This window comes from Gorilla gorilla, chromosome 11 (assembly GCF_029281585.2).
Source record: "Gorilla gorilla gorilla isolate KB3781 chromosome 11, NHGRI_mGorGor1-v2.1_pri, whole genome shotgun sequence".
NCBI classification, from domain to species: Eukaryota; Metazoa; Chordata; class Mammalia; order Primates; family Hominidae; genus Gorilla; species Gorilla gorilla.
In genome coordinates, this window is record NC_073235.2 from 112,222,862 (window position 1) to 112,246,250 (window position 23,389).

The following is a 23,389-nucleotide window of genomic DNA, read 5'->3' on the forward strand; positions in this document are numbered from 1 at the left end:
ATATAAAAATTCACCCCTTTAAATTAAATAGTTCAGTGATTTTTAGTGTGTTAACAGAGTTATGCAAGCATATCCATTATCTAATTTTAGAAGGTTTTTATCACCCCCAATGGAAACCCATCAGCAGTCACTCAATTTCTGCCTCACCTCTATCCTAGACAACCTCTAATCTACTCTCTATGGATTTGTCCCTTTTCCTGGACATTTCATGTAAGTAATACAATAGGTGGTCTTTTGTAGAAGGCTTCTTTCACTTAGCATCGTATTTTCAGTGTTCATGCATCATTCACTGCTTTTTATGGAAGAATAATATTCCATTGAATGGATATGCCAGATTTTATTAGTTCATTAATCAGTTGACGGACATTTAAGTTGCTGAGTCATTGATTCTTTTTTAAACTGAAAGGAAACCCAGTGGTTATTTAGTCCAGTATCCTCCTTTAATACATGTGAGATTGTGTCCCAAAGTGGTATTCCTAGACTTACATAGTTATTGTATTATTATTTTAGATGCTGGGTTGGTACAACACATACATTCATGTACTTTTCTACTCATTCTTTCATATGCGTAATACATACTTATGGAGCACTAAGTGTTTATGATCTGAATAAACAAAAATAATTATGGTTCATGTCCTCGTGAGGTTCACAGTTTAATTGGGAATAAGCTTTTATTAAATAATCATATAAATAAACACAAAATTAGAACCATGGCAAGAGCTATAAAGAAGACATTGGGAAACTGACTTTGTCAAGGAGGATATTTTAGCTGTGATCTATGGATAAGCAATAATTACCTAAGTAAAAAGGGTAGAGAAGAGCATTCCAAGCAGAGCAAGAGCACATGCAAAGGCCCTGGCTATAGGAGCATGGCTTATAGGGGAAATGACAGAGGCAAGGTAACAGGAGAGGAGAGGGTAGGGGAAGCATGTGTGGAATGAGGCTGGAAAGTAAGGTTAAATGATGCCAAATCTTCCAGGACAAGGGAAGGGTTTTACTCATTTTCTGAGGAGTATTGGACCACTGAAGTATTTTAATCCTAGAGATAATGCAAGCAAAAAGAAAATGTGTATTCTTTTTACTTTTTTTTTTTCCCTCCCAGGGCTTAGCTGTGTTAAGAAAGGTGAAATTTGCTGGATGATACGTATCTTTTCTGCCAAAACTTGTGGTAGAATTGTGGCATTTCAAGTTTTCTTTTATGTGTTTACCAAATAACTTGTTATCAAAAGTAAAAACTTGTATTATTTTCACAGGATAAACAGCCTCCTTATTAGAATTCTCCAATTCAATTTTGTGAAGAACTATTCTTTCCAGTTCTCCTACAGAATAAGCAATCATGGCTACTTAAGAAGTATTATAATAAATATATAAAGGCCATATGTTTCCATTATACAATAAACATGTTTTAGACCTATAAATTCTAAAGGTACCGAAACCATTCTCTAAATTCCAATTAGTTAATGCCTAGTTCTTTAGCCTAAGTGCTTTTGACTTGAGAGCCATTCCTCTCAGGCACTATATGAATGGGACCCAGGAAGCTTTTGTAGAAATAATATAAAGCTTTTGTAAAAAATAAAGGTCATGCCTGCATGGGCATGAATCCAAAGCTTTCATTAAATTCTACAAAGAGTCTATTATACACAAAAAAAGTTAAAAACTAGGGTTTTTGAGAGTGGAAAATAATCTATAAGTTACTGGGAAAAAATATTTGGTCACTTTTTATACTACTTAGAGAAGTTTAAACCTATGCAGTTACAAATGATGCCAAATATTTAAACTAACAGCTATTATATAAGCTAATATCTTGAAAGCAGTATTCTCTTTTTTAAAAATTATAGACCTTAGATCATACTCAGGGATTATATTGAGCACTTGTGAGGAATGTAGATTCCTGGACCCACTACAGACATTTGGAATCAGAATCCCTGGAATGGAACTCAGAACTCTGGATTTTTAACCAGGATCCCAGGTGATTTTGGTGTCAACACATGTTTGGAAAGGTAACATAGTAAATAACAACATTCTTTCTGTGTTTAGTGTTTTGAAAAAACAGATTTATACAATTCATTAGTTATATCATAATAGTACCATGTAATGCACGCTGAAAAAAATATATATAATATAATTTACAATTTAAAGATGAAGAAATTATGGACCAATGAAATTAAATAACTGGCCACATAGAGATCTGGCTTTGTTAATACTCTGTCATAAAGCCTCTTGCTGTAACTGCTATAAGTTACCTACTGCTAGTTCCCTACTATAAGAAGTACCCACGAAAAGAAAGCTTCTTTTAGAGAGTGGAGTTATATGAGTCCATAACAGTGTCAGTCAACATCCACTGAAACCCATGATCATCAACAAAGTTAAAGATTTATAAAGAACAAAGTATAACACATGAGCCTCTCTCACCAAGCACAACTGTCTGACACTTTCTAAAAGAAGCTCTCAGAGGTAACACTTTACAGGCAGAAAAAGTGTGAAAATGAGAAAAATTTGCTCCAAGTTGTTACAATTTAACAAGCAGGGAGTATAAAGAAAAAACAAAATATTACAGTAAAGTAACCCTAAAACCTATTAGCATGTATCACTACCAAAAATAAATAAGTGAATAAATAAAACTCCATGTAACTCCTTAAAGCAGCTGGAAAAAGACAGGTCTGTTAGGTTGCTTTAAGACATGAGCTTTAATAAGCATTTTACCCAAGAGAGATGGCTCTGTGATATGTGTGTGCTGTATCACATGAATTGCATTTCATTTCATGCAGCACCTTTATTGGGCATTAATAATAAAACTGCTGAACTTAAAAACAAATTCTGAAATCAACTCTATTTTATAGGCCTTTACTAGAAAAGAGCTCTTTGCCAATATAATGTGGTCTATTCATAAAATATTTTGAGAGTGAAAAGATAGTTTTCTAGTTATTTGTTTATTTCTAGTTTCTAGTTATAATTTTGAAATGTTTGCATTTCAGTAATGAAGTCAGGGGTTAAGAAAATTCAATTTGACTTTAAGGCGGCTTTATCACAATAACACTGATTTCTTCTAAAATATCTTCACAGTTTATTTCTTTATGAAAAAATGATTTTAATTCAAATTATTTAAGAGAAAAGATCGTTCCTTTATGTAATGCTAAAAACCAACTCTTCAGGAAATTGGGAGCCAGAATTTTTTTCTGGGCCTGTTGTAGCTGAGTTTGTCAGCTGCCATATAACAGCAGAAATAATATTTCTTATGATGCTGTTGAAAAGTGCTATTCAGCCAGCAGCTATAGCAAGTAATGTATTAAATGAATGAGAGAACTATTAAATACATTATTTCAAGACTTTTAGGTGATGCTATAGCTGATCAATATTTGAGAATATTTTGGGAAATGAATGGCAAATGTCTTTTTTGGTCATGAGTCAACTTCTCTATGACATGGAAACATAGTATTAGAACAAGTTTTACAGGAAATCTTATTTAAGAGCAGAAAATGCTATAACTTCGTTTGGATAGTTAAGGATCCAAGATAAGGATCCTTAAAAGATAAGGATCTTTTGGTTTATCAGTGGCGTTATGTTTTCTTATTAACACAATAGAAATCTGTATTCCTGGTTTTAGTGTTATTTCAAAGTTATATGAGGATCTAATGAAACATGGCCCATTCATGGCTGCTTGCTACTGTAATAAATTCTTGGAGACTATTGCTAAAATTACCTTCTATTAGATCAGGTTCTCTTACCCCCGCCGTGTGCATCAGTTGATCTCCAGACAATCAGTGAGAGTATTTTCAGAGCTTGAAGTAGACTTGCTGTGCATAGGGAAAGCATATTCTGTTTATGCTAACTAGGTAGAACCACCCAAAACATGAGGCAGAGAAAGCCACAAATGGCTTCCAGTCTCTTAACGTGTTTTTTATTTCTATTTTTATTTATTTATTTATTTATTTTTTAATCTGTTTTCTATAGCTGCATGAGTTTTCTTTTAGCTGAATGGCTCTCTGTTTGGAATTAACATTAGGAAATAGAATGAATGTGAAATGGCAAAAATAAAATCATAAATGAAAACAAAACTTACTAAACTATAGGATCTGTAGTCCTTCGTTAGGAAAGTGCCTCCAAAATCTTCCTTAGAGCCAAAGCCCCTGCTAAAGGTGAAATCATGCAAGTCACTAGTTGCTGTGGGGAGCCCACAGTGCAGGTTGCTTTCTTTGCAGTTTTGGGAAGGCCCCAGATGGATGGATCAAGGAGCTCAGTGGGGCTAGCGGAGAAGAGCTCTACACTTGGTGTCTTGGAATTAGACCACTGAAAGACTCAGAGTGGGACTTTTTTATTGTAGTATAGTTATTCAGAGCCACAATTTTAAAAGATAAAACATTTTAAAGTCTGTCAACTATTCATTGGCTTAACATAGCTCTAAAAAACATTCTAACAGTGTGAGGTTGAAACCTACCTCTGAAGCAAACTTTCGTGCCTGCAAATACCAAAGGTAGCTGATGTAGTCCCAGACGAGCCCAGAGTAACCCAAGCAAGGAGTCAACAGCCCTCACATTCCTTTGGAACAACAATAGTTAGAGCAGCTGGAATATTTGCAACCTCATTGGCTCACTTGCTGTGTTTTTAAGCCCAGGCTTTAATCTTATTTTTATGTTTTTGTATAAATCAGACTCATGTCGCTTAATTATAGACATTAAGTGGCTACTAGGAGCTTTAGATGAAAGCTTTTCAATACCGTGCAATGCCCGGGTTCTCTGGTGTCCTCCCCACTCTGCAGTTTCTGTCTCTTTGTGCCCCTCCTCCTGTGTTGATTTCTGCACTCCTCCTTCCTCCATTCCAACTGCCCCTCATCTCAGTGGTGCCTATTTACTTAAATCTAAGCCAATTAAATACAACATAATAATAGAACATCTTTCTGAAAAGAGCACAAAGGATGGGGAATTGCATGGCCACTGACTGAATAACAGAAGAACGGGGAAAACATCTTAAAAGAAACCCCCAATAGATGATTCATCTATTCTTCCTTTGTCTCCTATTTACAGGGAGGCAGCCTCTTCTTTGTTTTTGTTTCCAGCAATCTCTATGCCAAGTCCCCCATCTTTCTTTGGTAAAATCTTAATGATATATCATCATGTATATTTCCAAGATTATTGATTTGAGAATTATCGTATTATGCACTCAGGAATATGGTTATAGAATTTCCAGAACACTTGGGAGTGATAACATTATAGATTCAGATATATTTCAAGGCTTGCTTTTATGTTGATATATTTTCTGAGCCAGTAAGTAATATTCTCACTCAATTAAGAGAAACTCACTTTTTTTTTTTAATTATACTTTAAGTTTTAGGGTACATAAAATGGGTTATTACAAGCAATCGCTTTAGTAATAAAATGTTGGCTGCCACTGTTAAGAAAATAATTTGGGGAGGAAGAAAAGATATTTCACATTAGTATCACAGAAGGGGGAGGGGAGGGTGCCAGCTTAGTCCCCACTGTGCTAATTAAGTGATCATGCATTGCCTCTTGAACAACATGCAGCAGAAGATAAAGAACTCAAATCAGCTGGAGATCACCCTTCATTGTAAACTCTTCCACAAGACTCCAGTGAGTTGATGAACTTCCTCTGCTTCTAGAGCTTTTAGCTTTTCATGCTAAAAGTAGATTTGTCAGAATTTCATTTTTCTGCTCAGATGACTGTAGCACAGCCTGTATTTCCCTCTCTCTGCTGTGGTCCCCTTTCCTAAATGCATGCCTTTCCAAATTATCCACGATCAGGAATGTCAGAGGGTGTGGAGCTCAGGCAAAAAACATCATCAGTCAGCTGAATTCCAGTTTCTATAGACCACAGCTGGAATCTGAATGCTCACGTTGACCTCAAAAATAGCCTGGTGCTCTGTCCCCTGTGTTCAGCCAAATGCCTCTTCAGTGAAATCTCTGTATGTGGCTGCAGGTTGACAGATGGCTCCCAGCAGGTGAACTCAAGGCTATTAGTGAGTGAAATGCGTTCTTTCTCTGCCACAATCCTTCTCAAAGACAACCTCATGTCTTAAGAACCTTACAAAAGGCTTTTAGATGTTAAGCAAAACTCAAGAGAAGAGTTGAAGCCAAGAAACCACAGATTAAAATAACCATAGGGTTTCTGCTCAAGTTAATACCTAGTTTCTTCATGAGATAATACAGTAGTGCTAAGTGGTAAAAGAAAATATCATTTAAAGACTGATATTGACACTTTGCAATTTTCCACAATTGTCAAAGCATTTTTCCAAACATATAACTTTATGTAATCCTTACAATGACCCTATAGGGGAAGTCTCATTAATAGTCTTCATTTTGAGAGTGGCAGGAGGCAGCCAAATGCCTAGGCAGATACGGGCAGGTCCCCGGTGAAACGCCACCTCCAAGCCGAAGACAGTAAAAAACCTGAAGCCAAGCTACAAGTTAAATCCTCTGACTGGATTGAGAACTTGTGTTCCTGTTTAGTGCGCTTTCCTCTGATTTGTGCCTACCCTTCACCTATTTTACATATACCTACTCTTTCCTAATTGATTTTTCTATGCTATCATGCCCTCCTTTGAGTGGTATCTTCACTTTAAGCTTTTCTGCATACTCACAAACCAATCAGCACACACTCCCCATTCTGAGTTCATAAAAGGCCCAGACCCAGCCACACAGGCAGAACTTTCCCACCTTCGGGTGAGGGCACCATTTCTCCCCTATCCCACATCCGCTGTCCACTGAAAGCTATTTTCATTGCTCAATAAAATTCTTCTCCCTCTCCACGCTTCGATGTCCTGCTGTGTATCCTCATTCTTCTTGGGCATGGTACAAGAGCTCAGGAACCACCAAACAGAGGTACCAGCTATAACACAGCTATAACCAGCTTGTGACCTGGCACACACAAGCATGGCCAAGTGAGGCCCGGGTGGGGCATCACTGGCCCAGGGTCCCCAGCTTGCAAAGTGATCAAGAAGAAAAATCCTACATCAATTTTATTGCTAACAGTGATGATCCAAAAAGTTAGAAGGCTTACCCAATATTACACAGCCAGTAAGTGTTAAAGTTCAGCTTCTATATCTAAAGTTTGAGTTCTTTTTACTTCAAAGACCAAATTTGATTAATTCCTAGTCAGAATGGTTAGGAAAATAAACTACATCATCCATTAACTCATTCATTAGACCTTTACTAACCCACTTACAAATCAGGGAAGCATTAAGCAGGGTATAGCAAGATTTCATTGCTTATAACAGAGGAGCTCATCTACACAAAGTTAACCAGTACTGAGCACACCTTTCCATTTTTTGCAATACATCTCTCAGCTGTTCATTCATTGGTAGAATAGTTACTGAACAAGTATTTGCTACCAAACAAGGGGTGTAGTGTAGTAAGAAAACAGTCACTGTCTTTCTAGAGTATACACATTAGTTGGGGTGGAGTGGGGCAGACATTAAACAAATACACAATATGCATTGTTAGTGATAGTGTCTGAAAATAGACAGTGGGATGGGTATGTATTAGTCTGCCCAGCCTGCCATAAAGAACACCACAGGCTGGGGGGCTTAGGTTCAGTGAAGCATGGGCAGCCATGTAGAAATATGGTTGGACAAAAAGGATATTATCTCATAATTATAGACTAGGCGGGGGGACCCAGCAAGACCTGTCTGTTCAGATTCTTCATGGCCTCTGTGCAACATTCCTTCCTTCCATTAAACAAGGTAGATCAAAGCATTTCTTTATGGCAAATTCTTACACAGAAAGGTGGGATGGGGGATACAGTGTGGGGAGTCATAATGATATTTTTAGGTTTTATGGCTGACTTTGGGAAAAGAGGGCTCTGGTTTCTATGACCCACCTTAAGGAACAGGGATTCTAGTTTCTGTGACTTGTGTTGGAGAAGAATGAGGCCTAGAGACAGACAAAAGGACAGGAGAAGATCAGAAAGAAACTGCTTCCTAGGCCTTTATTTTGGGTTATTGTTTTCTGAGCCCCAACGTTAGCCAATGAGCAGAGTGAGGGGGTTATGGGTGAAAAATTACCAAGAGACATCAAGTGTAGGTTGGTTCTTGCCAAACCTACCTAATCAGATTCTTGCTGAAGGCAGACCAAAGACACACATCAAAGCTGGAGGATAAGAAACTCAATCAGATACCCAGTGTGATCAAATGTCAAGGGTGGGGGATTCTCTCTAAACTGATTTTAGATTCTTGCTCCAAGAATCCAAAGGAGCCGAAGTCAAGTCTTCTAGTTAAGAAGAGAGCTCAGAGAAGCCTGGCTAAAGTTTGGTCAAGGAGAGACTCTTTGCTTCTTTGTGCTCATGGAAAGAAAAGGAGATCTGGTGTCTCCTCCTTTTCTTATAAGGACTCAGTCCTGTTGGATTAGAGCCCTACCTTTATGACCTCATCTAACCTTAATCACCTCCCTAAAGGCCTTATCTCCAAATGTAATCACGTTAGCAGTAAGGACTTCAATATATGAATGTTGGGGGTGGGGGAGGATATAATACAGTCCACAAAGGGTATAAATTAATAACTCTTCAGAGACACTTTGGCAGCATTGTTTGAAGTCTATTGTGTACGTATATGGTTTAACATTTTTTTATCCTGCATATGTTTTTATTTTAAATTCAAAATGCTATCAAAAAGTAGTTTATATATTTAATAAATACTAATGGCTTTTAGAATTGAAATAAAGAAGAAAAAAGGTCAGGGACATGAATTTCTTAAAATTTCAAGAAGCCTTAATTAACTATATATTGTAGTTTACATGAATATCAAATAAATATCAGAAACGAGAACAATACATCAGTGAAAGAAACATTCCTGGAGTGGTTGGGGAATCGAAGAGTTCATGGAGAACACTTCAGTTAAATAAGGAGTTGAAAAATCTAGAGGAAGGAAGAGACAAAAGGAGCAGAGGAGACAGGCAGAAAGAAAGAGAAAGAAGAGGACCTTGCAGGAGAGGAGAAAAATATAAAGATGGAATTAATAGGTCTGCAAAAGAACTAGTCTAAGAAAATGTGAGGGTTTGTAACAGTAGAAAGTTTGGGATGAATACATTGTAGTCACAATACAAAAGTCCTTGAGGCTAAGCTGAGAAATTTAGATTTTGTCATTTTGAAAAAATAATTTTGACCATGAGTGCTACTAATAAATCACTAAGTGTTATCCCGGCAAGATAAGTCTTACGACAACATGTGAACCTGCTCAATTTCCTTTGAGCTTCTCTCCAATTTTTTTCTCCTACCACATGAACCTGGGTACCTGCATTAATTTATTCTACCATTTTTTAAAGACTGGTGTTCTGTTTGAATGTCTATTATCAAAAAGACAATATATAAGTAAGTGTTGGAGAGAATGTGGAGAAAAGGAGACACTTGCCCACTGTTGATGGAAATATAAATTAGTACAGCCATTATGGAGAACAGTTTGGTGGTTCTTCAAATAATTAAAAATAGAACTACCATATGATCCAGCAATCCCACTACTGGATATATATCCAAAGAAACTGAAATCAAATGTCAAAGAGATATCTACACTCCTATGATGATTGCAACATTATTCACAATAGCCAAGATATGGAATCAACCTGTGTCCATCAACTGATGAATGGATCAATAAAATATGGGATATATACATAATGAAATATCATTCAGCCATAACAAAGAAAAAAATTTGCAACTACTTGGATAAACCTGGAGGACATTATGTTACATGAAATAAGACAGACTCAGAAAGACAAATTCCTCATGGTCTTACTTGTATGTGAAATCTTTAAATGTTGATCTCATAGAAGTAGAGAGTAGAATGGTGGTTATCAGGAGCTGTGGCAGTGATGTTGGGGGTATGCTGGGGAGATGTTGCTCAAAGATAACGAAGTTTCTGTTTGGTAGGGGAAGTAAATTCAAGAGATCTATTATACAATATGGTGACTGTAGTTAATAACAATATATTGTATTCTTGAAAAATGTTAACAGAATAGATTGTAAATGTTCTCACCACAAAAAAATGACAACTATGTGAAGTAATACATATGATATCAAGCTTGATTTAGCCATTCTACAATGTATACATATTTCAAAACATCATATTATACATGATAAATATATATAATTTTATCTGCTAATTGAATAAATAATAAATAAAAGGTTGGTGTTTTGTATGCAACTTAGAGACAAATGAACAGATGGCTTTCTGTCAAGTAGTGTTACATTTCTTCAGCTATATTCTGATGCTGAGCAGAAAACAGCAGTGTAGTATATAAATAAGCAAAAATACTGATACATGTGCCCCATTGCTGCTCAACGTTCCCTATATTACAGTGCCAATTCATATTTTATTTATAAAATAAAATATTTGTTTATATGTGTATGTATTTAATCAGAGTCAGCGTAAGCTACCAATTTAGCAAAGTGAGTTTTAAGCTGATATCACCAAGCATTATTTATTTATTTTCAACCTTTGTCAACAAGGAAGAATCCTAACATAGCTACAGGACCCAGCCAATCATACCCATTCATCCTTGAGATGGAAATATTTATTGCTCACCAGATATCAGATACCCATTTATCCCCCATGTTTCTCCACCCCTTGCATTTAAGCAACATGTTCAGTACAGTGGGCTGTAAGAGGAAGTGATGTGTGTCACTTCCTCATTAAGGCATTTAAGAGCCTGTGCTCAGCCCTCCAGATGTCTTCTTTCGCTGCTGCTGTAATCCTGAAGGCTGTGAGTTGAGCCACAAGAAGGATGTACCTAGAGAGCTCTGTCACTGCATGAGGGAGAAGTGGCCTGGAGAGTCTTCCTACTCACATCAGGATTTGTGTAAACAGGTTATAACCTTTATTGTGTAAAGCCTCTGAGACTTAAGCCTTACTTTTCTGACTAATCTAATTGTTTATCCTTCACCTACTTGTATACTATTTTTACTGCCTTGAATTATGTTGAGATGCTTCAGACAAGACTAGATCATTTCTACTAAATCAGCTTAACCCAGCCCGTTAGTCCTCTACAATAGCCTGGAGCTTCTGGGTTTAGAGATGAAAGGAGATAATTCTTACTGTCTACCTTACCCAAGTTCTCTTCTCCACTGAAGACCATATGTTATTTGCATAGGAATTTGCTAACAGCTCTTAATCCTTTCAAATTATATTTTGAAATAAGTTTCCTTTGCAAGAAACATAAGTTTCTCTTAAAAGGAACTTTGACAAAAGCTCCAAGAAAGAAAGATCATTCTCTGATATTTTCAATTATCAGTGCCTTTGGGACACCATGACTTCCTTCTACTCACAAATAAGTAGATAACTAATTCTATAATAAGCACATTAGGGAGTAGAACTGGTTTAGTAGCATGTTAGACTAAATGATTTTATGTTGGCATCTGCTTTCCTATTTAAAAGACTGCTTGAATAATAGATATTTTCCCAACTGTTTTGGACATTCAGTCTTCAATAGCTAAAATATTGTTATCCTGGACAAGTGCACTAAATTACATGAATTGCTCAAAATCTTGGTAGGTCAGATTGATAGTGGAGGTGGAGTACAATGTTATTGTTGTTTATTTGAGAATTGACTGAATAGCCTAATGCTAGTCATTGAGGTTAAGCTTAGCCTTTAGAAACACTATTCGGAGGTCAGGCTTGGTGGCTTACACCTGTAATCCTAGCATCTTAGGAGGCCGAAGTGGATGGATCACCTGAGGTCAGGAGTTCAAGACCAGCCTGACCAACATGGTGAAACCCTGTCTCTACTAGAAATACAGAACTTAGCTGGGCGTGGTGGCACATACCTGTAATCCCAGCTACTCTGGGGACTGAGGCATAAGAATCACTTGAACCCTGGAGGCGGAGGTTGCAGTGAGCCGAGATCATGCCATTGCACTCTAGCCTGGCAGCCTGGGCAACAAGGGTGAAACCAAAGAAAGACAGAAAGACAGAAAGAAAGAATACAGGATTCCAGCAACTTCAGGCATCTTGATTTTTTTTTTTTTTTTTTTTTTGAGAGAGAGTCTTGCTCTGTCACCCAGGCTGGAGTACAATGGCACGATCTCGGCTCACTGCAACCTCCACCTCCCAGGTTCAAGTGATTCTCTTTCCTCAGCTTCCTGAGTAGCTGGGATTACAGGCATGCACCACCATGCCCAGCTAATTTTTGTATTTTTAATAGAGAGGGAGTTTTGCCATGTTGGCCAGACTGGTCTTGAACTTCTGACCTCAGGTGATCCACCCTCCTCAGCCTCCCAAAGTGCTAGGATTACAAGCATGAGCCACCACGCCCGGCTGATGTTTTGCTTATCTGGCAAAGTCTATCAAACATGAGATTTAAAAACTAAATGATACTTACAGTGTGTTTCGAAGGAAACTAAAGAGTATATCCTGGCTCAACAATCCAGGGAAGATTTTATCTTGATGACTTTGTTGTTTAATAAAACCTGAGTTCTTACAGCCGTTGAGGAAACCACAACATGGCAACATTTTCTCCAGGAGACTCTGAAAATCTGCATGAATTTATCATTATAGCCTCAATGCTGTAGGTAGCAAATAACTTGGACATAAATATGAGAACAGCCAAACATATATGCAGCCTAAGCACATTGCATGCATATCTTATTTTACGGAGTAACCAGCTGATAAAAGCTGACTTCGTTTATAGCTGAACAAGTATTTTGGGTTCCTCATTAAATGATTTACTCAGCTTACTTTGTGATGCCAGTGTGCAGTGTACATCCTATTCTCTGCCTTGTGTAGGCTAACTCTTAAATATAATTGTTAACCAGTTGACTTTGTCATGTGTTGTAAGTCATGATTCTCAACAGTGTTCATATCTGGCTCTAAAAGGTTCTGGAAGGTAGCATAAGCACACCTGGTAGAAATAATGGAATGATATAATGGGAGGCAGAACTGTGGCTGAGTATACTACAATTTGTTCAAGAAGCTGAATGTGCTGAGTAAAAAAAGTACTTTGTAGGTAGTTCTAGTAAATTAAAAGTTGCCATCAGTGTAATATCATTCCTCAGAGAAGCCACAAGCCCTTAGGCTCAAAATTGTCTCTAGCCAGAGTTGAAGACCTAAAACCAACTCTCAGTGTCTGTGGAGTTGGTATGTAGCTAAAAGATTTGGGCACTTTCTAGCCTTGTGATGCTGGGAAGGACACTTAAACTCTCTTGGCCTGTTTTCTCATTTGTAAAGTGGGGACAATAATAGAGGATGATGGTGAGGAATAAATTACTTAATATATATGAAGTGCTTGGATCATTGTCTAGCACACAATAAATTATGTATAAATGTTTGCTAATATTATTTTAGGCATGTTGCAGCCACTTTATATAATGAATCTAATGTTAAAACTATGTTGTTAGTGTTGTAAAAAAATTAATGTTAAAGTAATTTAATGCTATTTATATGGGTAAAAATGATCACTTCTAACTATCCTATGTTAATTTAAAATTTCGTATGCCTTGTGGAATAGGCCATAAGTTGCTCTTTAAAAATAACTCCCAGAGAGTATGTATCTCTTTCTCATAAAGTCTAGAAAATTATAGTTATTTCTATTTTTCATAATAAACAAAACCTCATAAAAGTCAAGCTTATGTGAAAATGGGCCATTCTTTTTATGACTGATAGGTATTGGGTACCCTGAATTTTTTAATAATCGTCTCATCCTTTGGCCAATAATTTCCCAATTCTTTTGGGATGAAATAAGCTTTTAAGTATTTAGGGTTGGAATTTCACTTTCATTCATATGTAACTACTGAGTTAATTTTCGGAAAGACTAAAAGACAGGATTTTTTTTTAGTGTTGTTTTTAATATTACCCAAATAATGAACATGCTGTTTGATAACAGATAAGTTAGATGTTTTCTGTAAATGGCCAGATAGTAAATGTTTTGAGCTTTGCAGGCCATATAGTCTGTCAGAACCATTCAAGTCTGGCATTATGGCATGAAAGCAGCCATATACAACGCGGAAGTGCGTGGGAGTGGCTATGTGCCAAAAGCACTGTATTTTTTTAAAAAGGCAGCAGCAGGATGGTTCTGACCCATGGGCCATAGTTTACTGATTCATATTTTATAAAATTCATTTTTTTCCTTATTTTTACTAGGGTAAAAGACATACACATAGAATGTGTACTCACACACTTATCCATATGCATGTGTGCTTACTTGAAAATCATGAAGATGAAGCACAAAAAACAAGCACTTTAAGAAATTTAAGAAAAATACATAATTTCAAGAGAAAATAAAACAGATATTCTATCCAGCATTCATTTGTTAAGTACACAAAGACTCTTCCTATCCAAATAAGCTCCAGAGCTGGCCTACCATTCTACTTTAGTTCTAAAACCAACTTAGAAGGTTTAATTTGCTTATAATCAAAATTATCCTTAAAAATTCTCTAAATAGTCTGAAGTTATTGTGCATAGAACTCTGTATTATACTGTTATATATATTCCAAATGTGAGAACCACTGAGCTGGACTAAAGAAAAAAAAAGCTATATGCAAAGATTTGGACGGTCAGACCTTTCTTTTTTAAAATAGTTATCAAATTATTACAGGGAATGGAGAATTCTACCATGTTTCTTCTTGCCTGCAGACATTTTTAAATGTTTATTTAAATGTTAAGACATTCTAACTTTAATATGTACTAATAGGACTTGTTTGCTGCTGCACATTGTGTGTAAATATTCACAGATTAAATGAGCTAACACGTGTAAAAGCACTTCATACACAGCTCTGGCCCAGACCGTATTTTTTGCTTTTGAATCAAACTTATGTCTGCTCGTATCCATATACACATTGGTCCTTAGAGGTTCATACAGAAGAATTGAGCCATCTGCATCTTGTCTTTCCAACTTGCATTTCCTAGTGGGTCTTAAAGAAGAGTTAATAGGTGTCAGAGTTTGAGTCTGGGTTCCTTACCTGTAGAGCAACATCTTCCTAGAAGATATGACGGGGTCCACTCTACCAGGAGTAAAATCACACAGGTCCTGACAAAACGCATGGAGATACATAGATTTAGATACCTAGTGTAAGAGAGCTGGACTATAAAATGGCCCGCAGCTCTGCAATCCCTTCTGTATTGTGCATCCTTTGTAGTCCTCTTTATAGATGAAGATGGTTACACCTGAGTGGCTTATGAAGTAGAAAACAAGCCTCGTGCTTTCTAGTAATTCTGTTTATTTCTACATACCACTTCAGTAAGAAGTATTCTGTATTGTTCTAGGTGGAGTTCCTAAGCAGAACTACTAATCCAGAATGACATTTAGGATTCTGAACGTCAAAATAAGTTTAGTACTCCATGGAGAAAATTTAATGAGTTGTTAAAAAATTCCTCTCCATCCTGTGCTGGAGAGAATCAATGCAGACTGGGCTGGAGGCCCAGTCATTTAAAGATTACTGGATATAATTAACGATTTACTAGAATGAATGTATTCTCTGGGGAGAAAATATGATTGTCTGCTATTTATTAGCTGAAGAAAATTTAAAAATTTATTCTCCCTTGGATGTAATACCTATAAAGTGCCATTGGAGTGGTTTTCAAAGTGAGAAAAAGCATGCAGCAGTTAGCATTTTCACTGCTCTATTCTATCTGTGATAGTTCCCAGCCAGTGATAAATGCTCAGTGTATGACCACTATAAAGAACCATGATGATATCCATCTCATAGTCTCATAGTTGCCAGAAGAGAAAGCCACAAGATGAATTCTGTTGTTGAGCTACTTGATGTGATTAATGTATATGGATCAGGGATTAAACTATTAATTTCCTATTTTTTTAACAGAAAGAAGCCAGAAAATATTATCAACTCTTTGAGAACACGACACAACGAACTTTATATTTTACCACTTCCTTGAATAGGTAAGACTCTCTACTCTGAAAGAGTTACCTACAATTGTGAAAAATAACTCTTTGCTAACCTTTTGTTTTTTAAAATCTTTAAATAAGTAACAATTCATTTTAGTAATGGAGAAATAACTTATAAATAGTTATTTCTAATATTTTAATAGTTATAGCTAATAAATTCAGTGTTATTAAAACAGCACTTCATAGTGTTGAGTTGACTTAATAGTAAGAAAATGACAAGCTCTTTCTCTTAAATCAGGATTGAATTCAGCCTGTCTTTCCTGCCTTGGTTGACAATGCCAACGGTATTTCTTCAGTACCTGTTACATGCCAAGCATGATCCTACATGACTTAATTTGCATAAATCAATTCATTTACTTCTTACAACAGTTCTATGACGTAGATATGGGGATCATCCCCATTTTATAGATTAGGGGCATGAGGCAGAGAGAGAAGCAGGTGGATGCAGGGATTCACCTGAGATTGCATACATGGCTTTGGAAGCAGGCACTGGACAGAACACCAGCCCCAGCTGTTATTAGGAGAGTAGTTTCATGTTGTGGTAGAGATGTCTAGCAATCAGACTTTCCTACATTTTGAGTAGTTTTTATCAAAATTTATGGAATAAAAATAACAGTGCATTTACTGAACGAGCTGTAAATGCATAGCAGATAAACTTTTATGTTTGCATTTGTTCCTCACAAAATTTTTCCATGAGTAAATAAAGGAATATATATGCTTTAGCTCAGTTACAAGCAGAAATAATATTTTCCTTTATTTTACATCTTTCTTTAAACTCAAAATTCCTATGATAAAAGCATAATAAAATTATGGAAAGATTATAAATGAATGATTTCTTATTCTAGGAAATATATTTCAATTTAGTTTTTTTAAATTAGAAGTACTGAATATATAATCTTAAGTTGGCCACAGCAGTATTCACTTTCTTGTTTTTATTATTTGTTTTTAAGCAAGAAAATTTATAAGATGTTCAAAGCAAAATATAAAAAAATATTATAGGCCGGGTGTGGTGGCTCACACCTGTAATCCCAGCACTTTGGGAGGCCAAGGTGGGCAGATCATGAGGTCAGGAGTTTGAGATCAGCCTGGCCAACATAGTGAAACCCCATCTCTACTAAAAATACAAAAAATTAGCCAGGTATGGTGGTGGGCACCTGTAATCCCAGCTACTGGGGAGGCTGAGGCAGGAGTATCTCTTGAACCTGGGAGGTGGAGGTTGCAGTGGCTGAGATCACACCATTGCACTCCAGCCCAGGTGACAGTGCAAGACTCTGTCTCAAAAAAGTATATATATTACAGCAAATACCTAAGCATCCACCACACAGATTAAACAAATGCTAACACGCAGCTATATTAAAATCTTGTCTAAAAAAATAAACTATCACAGAAGTCATCAAAGCTCTTCTTGCTTCCTTTTTAGTTTCTTCCATTCTTCCAGAGATGTCAAAACCCTAAAGATCATATAACCTTCCTGTGTGTGTTCTAACACTGCTATGACATGTGTAAGAAACAAATGTTGAACAATTATTAACATTTTAAAAGTTTACATAAAGGGCATCACACTGTAGATATTCTTTTGCATCTCATCTTTACCCAATATTATATGTAGAGATTCTTTCATATCGAGGGATGAAGATCTGGTTGACACCTTCTGTTATAAAGGTGACTCATTTTAATGTTTTAATCTTCTGGTGCTTTGTATTATTAATTATTATTTCTAATAACTTTCAGCATTTTAAAGGTTTAATGTTAAAATGGTTTAAGCATGGCTTGCAAAACTTATTTGAGATTTATGTATAAGGAATTCAAAGTTTTTAATATATAATATCATGCAAATCCTGCTTATGTTTTATTTTTTTCAACTAGAAAAACATTTTTTTATTTGGTTTGTAAGGATCTTACTAATCTAATGGGACTCATGATTTTCATTCTTTTGCTATAACACAATAATTAGAATCTGTTTTATTTCCCTATACATGAAATACTTACTATTCCCAAATATAGTATAAATTACTACCTTTGGAATTTAAGATACTTAAAAGTGAAATATCTTGGTCTGGCCTATGTTAGTTGCTCATATTCTAGAAAATAATGGAAGAAACTAAAAAAGAAATTTTTTTTTCAAAATGTTTTCTAACACTATAGCTAATTTTAGAATTTGTTTAAGGTAAAAGAAATGTTAGTATATGGTAGTGAAATAGTTAGACATAGACTCTCTCCCAACTTTTGTTTTCTGAGGGAAATAAATTATTTCGTCAAAGTTGGGGGAGGAAGAGGAATAGAAGACTAACCTTTTTGGGCAAATTTGAGTAAGTAAATATGAGATTTTATATAAGTCTCTTAGGTCAGAAATGCATTACCATTTTGCATAGGAGGCAAATAAGACCCAAATACCTCAGGTAACTTACTCAAGATCATATAATGATTGCAGAGCCTGCATTCAAACTCATCCCTTTCAGGCTCTGAAGCTATTCTGCCTACCAGAAAATAAATTGGAAAAACCTAATCTGTTTGTCACATACATAGAAATTTTATTCATGCCACTAATATTTATTGGGATCCTTTTATGTGAGTTGAGGTCCAGTGTTAGGAAAGCAAGGAAGACACAGTACCTAAAATGAGAAACAGTCTATTGAAAACCACGAAGATTAATTTAGTGATACCACTAAATGTGACTATTTAATTAGACATTTTTATTTTGCTGTGATATCCTTACACTGCTTACCAGGTGATTACCTTTGAAATTGCCTAGCCATACCAATTCAATTAAACTGGATAGGATAATAGGAGTGAAAATGTTTTGCAAATGGCAAAATCTTTGCAATCATTTGCTAATATTACTAATTCTCATATTCCATGAATTTAGAGTTGAATACGTCTATCCTAACACATGTACTTCTAAATGTGTTTGAAGTTTGAGTCTTACTAACTTATGTAGAATTCACGTATTTTTCGGCCGGACATGGTGACTCACGCCTGTAATCCCAGCACTTTGGGAGGCCGAGGCAGACAGATCACAAGGTCAGGAGTTTGAGACCAGCCTGACCAACATGGTGAAACCCCCGTCTCTACTAAAAATAAAAAATTAGCCGGGCATGGTGGCACGTGCCTGTAATCCCAGCTACTCAGGAGGCTGAAGAAGGAGAATCGCTTGAACCCGGGAGACGGAGGTTGCAGTGAGCCAAGATATTTTTCACACAAAAACCTTAAATATTACAGTGCAGTGGTTAGCAACTCTGAAAGTTTGTTTGTTTCTAACAGCCACCACCTGTTAAAGGCATGATTTAATCTCTTTAAGACTCAGAGTAGATAATTACAGTACCAAGCTCATGCCTGTCCAGGATCTTATCATGCCTTATCATCTCTACCTATATCATTCACATCCACTGTCTCTCATGTTTACTACTATCATAATCCCCTGTACTCAGTCTTGTTCTTCTACAGTCTATTGTTCACATGGAAGTCAGAATTATCTTTTAAAAACATCTTAATCAATTGATATGACTCTCCTATGCAGAATCCACCAATGACTGCCTGTAATAGTCAAAAATAAAGCCCACACTCCTACAATGGCCAACAAGATGCTACATATACTGGCATCTTCTACCTACATCATCTCAACATGATCTCCTCTCATGGAGGGCAGAGACTATGATGTTCAGAGCTGTATTACCAGCCCCTAGAACTACCACCTATCCTGGTGGATGGACCCTCACTTGCTGAAGGGATGACTAGGTATGCAAGGGTTACCATGGAACAATGTAGGTAGATGCTCTGCACACAGAGTACCTTTAATGCAGAACAGTGATAGTCATTGCCCTTTTAAGGATTCCTTTGGTTTGTTTCAACAGAGGCCATCACATCTGCAATGCTAAAGCACTTTCATGTTTTTGACTCATGATTTTATAGCATTATGAGAAACTTTACTTAGCTGATTTATAATTGCAAGCCATAATGTATAATACCAAAAGAAAGAAAAGTGCACATAGACAAATCAGGAACTAATTAGCTGGATGAGAAAGCCAGTTGAAGAGCAGAAAATATTTATTATTCCTTGCAGTCTTTTAACTAAATAATGATACTAAGATTTACCACATTCAACATAGTTTAGATTTTACTTTATCTTCAGAATAGATTTATATCTCTTCATCACTCATAGATGAGCAAAGTTTATCCTTTAAGATAATTTTCTGTAAAATAGGCTGGGTTTTTGTTGTTGTTGTTGTTTTATTTTTATAATATTCCTAGGAGAAGCACTTGATGAGTGTTTATATCATTGAGAACATTTGGCAAGAGAAAGACAAACAGTAGAACCACAATACCCCAACATTTAAGGAAATGAGAAAGAAAACCTGGTATTTTCACCATCCTCTCTGAAAATAAATACTTTGACTTGCACTGATTACTACTTCATCAGCATTCAACTCCGCTCCGTGGCACTCTGTGTGAATAATTTTAAAGGCAGATTAAACATTCTAAAAATAAATTCTATTGGTAAATTAGGATATCAGATGCTTCCATTATCCTATTCTGTACTCTCAGCTGGCAGTCATATCCAGATCTCAAGCTACTCTGGCTCTTATTGAACAAGAACCTATTCCAGGAGTGAGGTTTTGAAGAGGGATCTCTCATGGTTAACTAGAGACAGAAAGAGGCAGAATTGCCCACATACTCTGGCAGGAGTTAAAATAACAATAACAGCCCTCCTACTTAACAGGCTGAGTCATCAGCACATTCTACTGATTTCTCAGTAATTCTGGGCAGATTGTTTGGGCTGGAATTCTGTAGGCAGAGGTGGGCACCACCTGCTTCAAAAGGTTCTAGTTCTTATTAGGAGGGTGCTGTTGTTAAGTCTTGTCTTTTAACTGTTTGACCAAATGGAGATAGGAAAAGGAAACAAAAACGGTGCTGATGAGCACTTTTTCTAATGCTTAGAATTTTTTAAAATGGTGGTCCAGGCATGGTTACTATGCAATTAGTTCTTTTACTGGCTATAAGTCACTTTGCTTAAGCAGAATAGGGAAGATTATTTTATGGTTGCTGAGGGACCTCATAATCCAAGGGCTCAGAAACAGATCTTATGAAGGTCTAGAATCAGGAACTAAACATCAGCCAGGAACTAAGGCCACCATTCTCCCAGTCTCTCTGGGGCTCCTCAGCCCGATCCCTCTGTAGCTCTCTTTAATTCAAGATGACTATAGATAACTCTTTACATAGAGACTGGATTTCCCTACTGCCCATTACACAAGCACAACTCTCAAGTGTGCTTTCTCATGAATGCCAGCTTCAAGCAGTATATTAATTTTTAATGACCTGAGCTGCTTAGCTAATAAGCTGTGATCAATGGAATAGACCAGGTGGTACATATATAGTTGCCAGGATCCTATACCTATGGGTGGGAAGAAGGAAGAATAATCAGTGAAATGGAGTCTCAAAAGCTATTAAAAATCTCATGGTACAGTTTATTTATACCCTAAGTCTTCCCTTCCACAAAATTCCCCTTTATTGAATTTTATTGTTTTATAAAGAGCCAAAGAGTAGGATGTTAAGAGATTAGAAGAGCAGGGAGTATAGCCAGCCTCCAAGGGAAAGACAAATGGATAAAGGACTTCTTGACCGTGGTTTTTGTGTAATTGATACTTTAGGGAGTGTTCACTACATACTATTTCTTCCTTCTTCTTCACATACTTAGGTATATTTTATGGTTGTCAACTCATGAAAACCCTATTACTATACTGATCAAGGGTCTTCCATATTGGTTGGTGCTCAGAAACTGAGGATGTTTATAAGCTCTTAAAAGTCTTATTCAAGCTCTCCTTGTCCCTTGGGCTAGAAAGTAGCATTTTTCAAGATTGAAGGGAGCTACAAGCAAAAAAAAAAAAAAAAAGACAGCGAGAATAGATGGAAAGCAAAATGACTATCATAGACAAATCTAGAGACAGAACAAGCAGCTTAAGGAAGCATTTCAGGTGCAAAGTTAGCATTCAGCCTTTAGCTTGCCACATTTTCCTGTAAAAATAAAACTGCTTATAAGATGCATTCATCTGTCTGTCCTGTCCCTTTGATGCAATATGAAAAATGTGAACTTAGCAAGAGATGTGCGGGTATGTGGATGTCTGTGTGTTTACATGCACAACTTAAACCAACGTTTCAGTACACATAGTTCCAAAGACCACTCTTCTACAAAACTTGGCATGAATGTGATTATGAGTTTGGGATGCTTTAAAACCTCAGTCCTATGGTCATTGAAACCAGTTTTAATTTGAGGATACAGCGTGATATGAGGAACTTTGCAGGCAGACCCTTCAGCTGCTGTCCTGTGGACCTGGCTGTTCCTGAGGAGGTGAATGGCCATTTTCCCAGAAGTGGTATGTTTGGCCTGTTCCCCTTTTGTCCCTCAGGCTTCTGTTGTTGGCAAAAAAAAAAAAAAAAGTAGTTAACAAGGAAACATTTTTCTTAATGGTCATAATCTAACCGCAGCATAATACCTGCCTAATTCTCACTGAAATATGAAACCAAATATATAAACTTATTTTCAAGCCAATCATCATTTTACAGGAGAGAAAAGAGTATGTGATGAAGCAAAGATCTTTCTATTTACTCATTAAAAAATATTTTAATCCTACCTTGTTCAAGTCTCTGTTCTATAAAGCATGAGAAATCCAAGTAAGGAATTGTGTAGAAGCATGAAACTGCAACATGTGTTAAAGAAACAGCAAGTCCATTTTAATTGGATTATGTAAGGTAGGAGACTGAGTTGAGTCAAAAGGGGTAAACTGAAATAGGATTGTGGAGATGCTATAAAACCTAACCTAGGGGCATGCACTTTATTCATTAGATAGTGGGGATTCCGTAGGCAACACGGTTTCTGGCAGAGCAATGATGTGATCAAACTTGAGTTAGGAAGTTTGATTACACTGGCAAAGATATGTAGAATGAATTAGACAGTAGATTCTGAAGCAAAAGAAAATTGGAGGTTTGCATCACTAATATGTATTTACACCTTCATTATGTGGCAGTGGACAAGAAAGTGAGTGGAAAAGAAACCTGTAGCTGAGGATAACAGTCAGGACTGGAATTATGGACTAGGTACTCATCTACATATCCAGTATCTGAACTATTTGGAGTGAAGGGCCATGGAGAAGATAATAATGCCAGAAAAGAGCAAAGAACATTAGGGAACATTCACATTGGTGGGGAGAAGTGGAGAAACAGAGAAAAATTAGAAGGATATTTAGAAGAAGGAATCATGCCTATCATGAACCAAGGTTGTTATTACGGAAAATGACATTTAAGTCAAGAAGAAAGAACGAACAACAAAAAAGTGTCATACTTTGTGCTTAATAGGTTCTCAGTGACTATTAATACTTTGTGCTTAATAGGTTCTCAGTGACTATTAAGAGACAGGAAAACAACAGTAACTACAAAGTCTCTATCTTCAACTCCAGTCCTGAGACCACCAAACACAAAGTTTCTACCATGCTCTGGCCATGCCCATCCAGATATGCTGACGTCAGGCATCACAAACACACATGTCCCTCTGTGCTCTTCCTGGC

General features: G+C 36.5%; 1 protein-coding gene across 50 annotated transcripts in view; it reads left to right on the forward strand.

The window, feature by feature from the left end:
- MAP2 (microtubule associated protein 2) overlaps positions 1–23,389 on the forward strand; it is a 309,881-nt gene that overhangs the window by 185,188 nt on the left and 101,304 nt on the right. For 49 of the 50 annotated variants that reach the window (XM_004033140.5, XM_055380455.1, XM_019022472.4 and 46 more), the window contains one exon: positions 15,751–15,827. The gene's annotated coding sequence lies outside the window, so the exon portion shown is untranslated. Of the gene's footprint in view, positions 1–1,965; positions 2,001–15,750; positions 15,828–23,389 lie in introns of those variants that run through there. The other variant, XM_063695173.1, reaches the window with a different exon arrangement.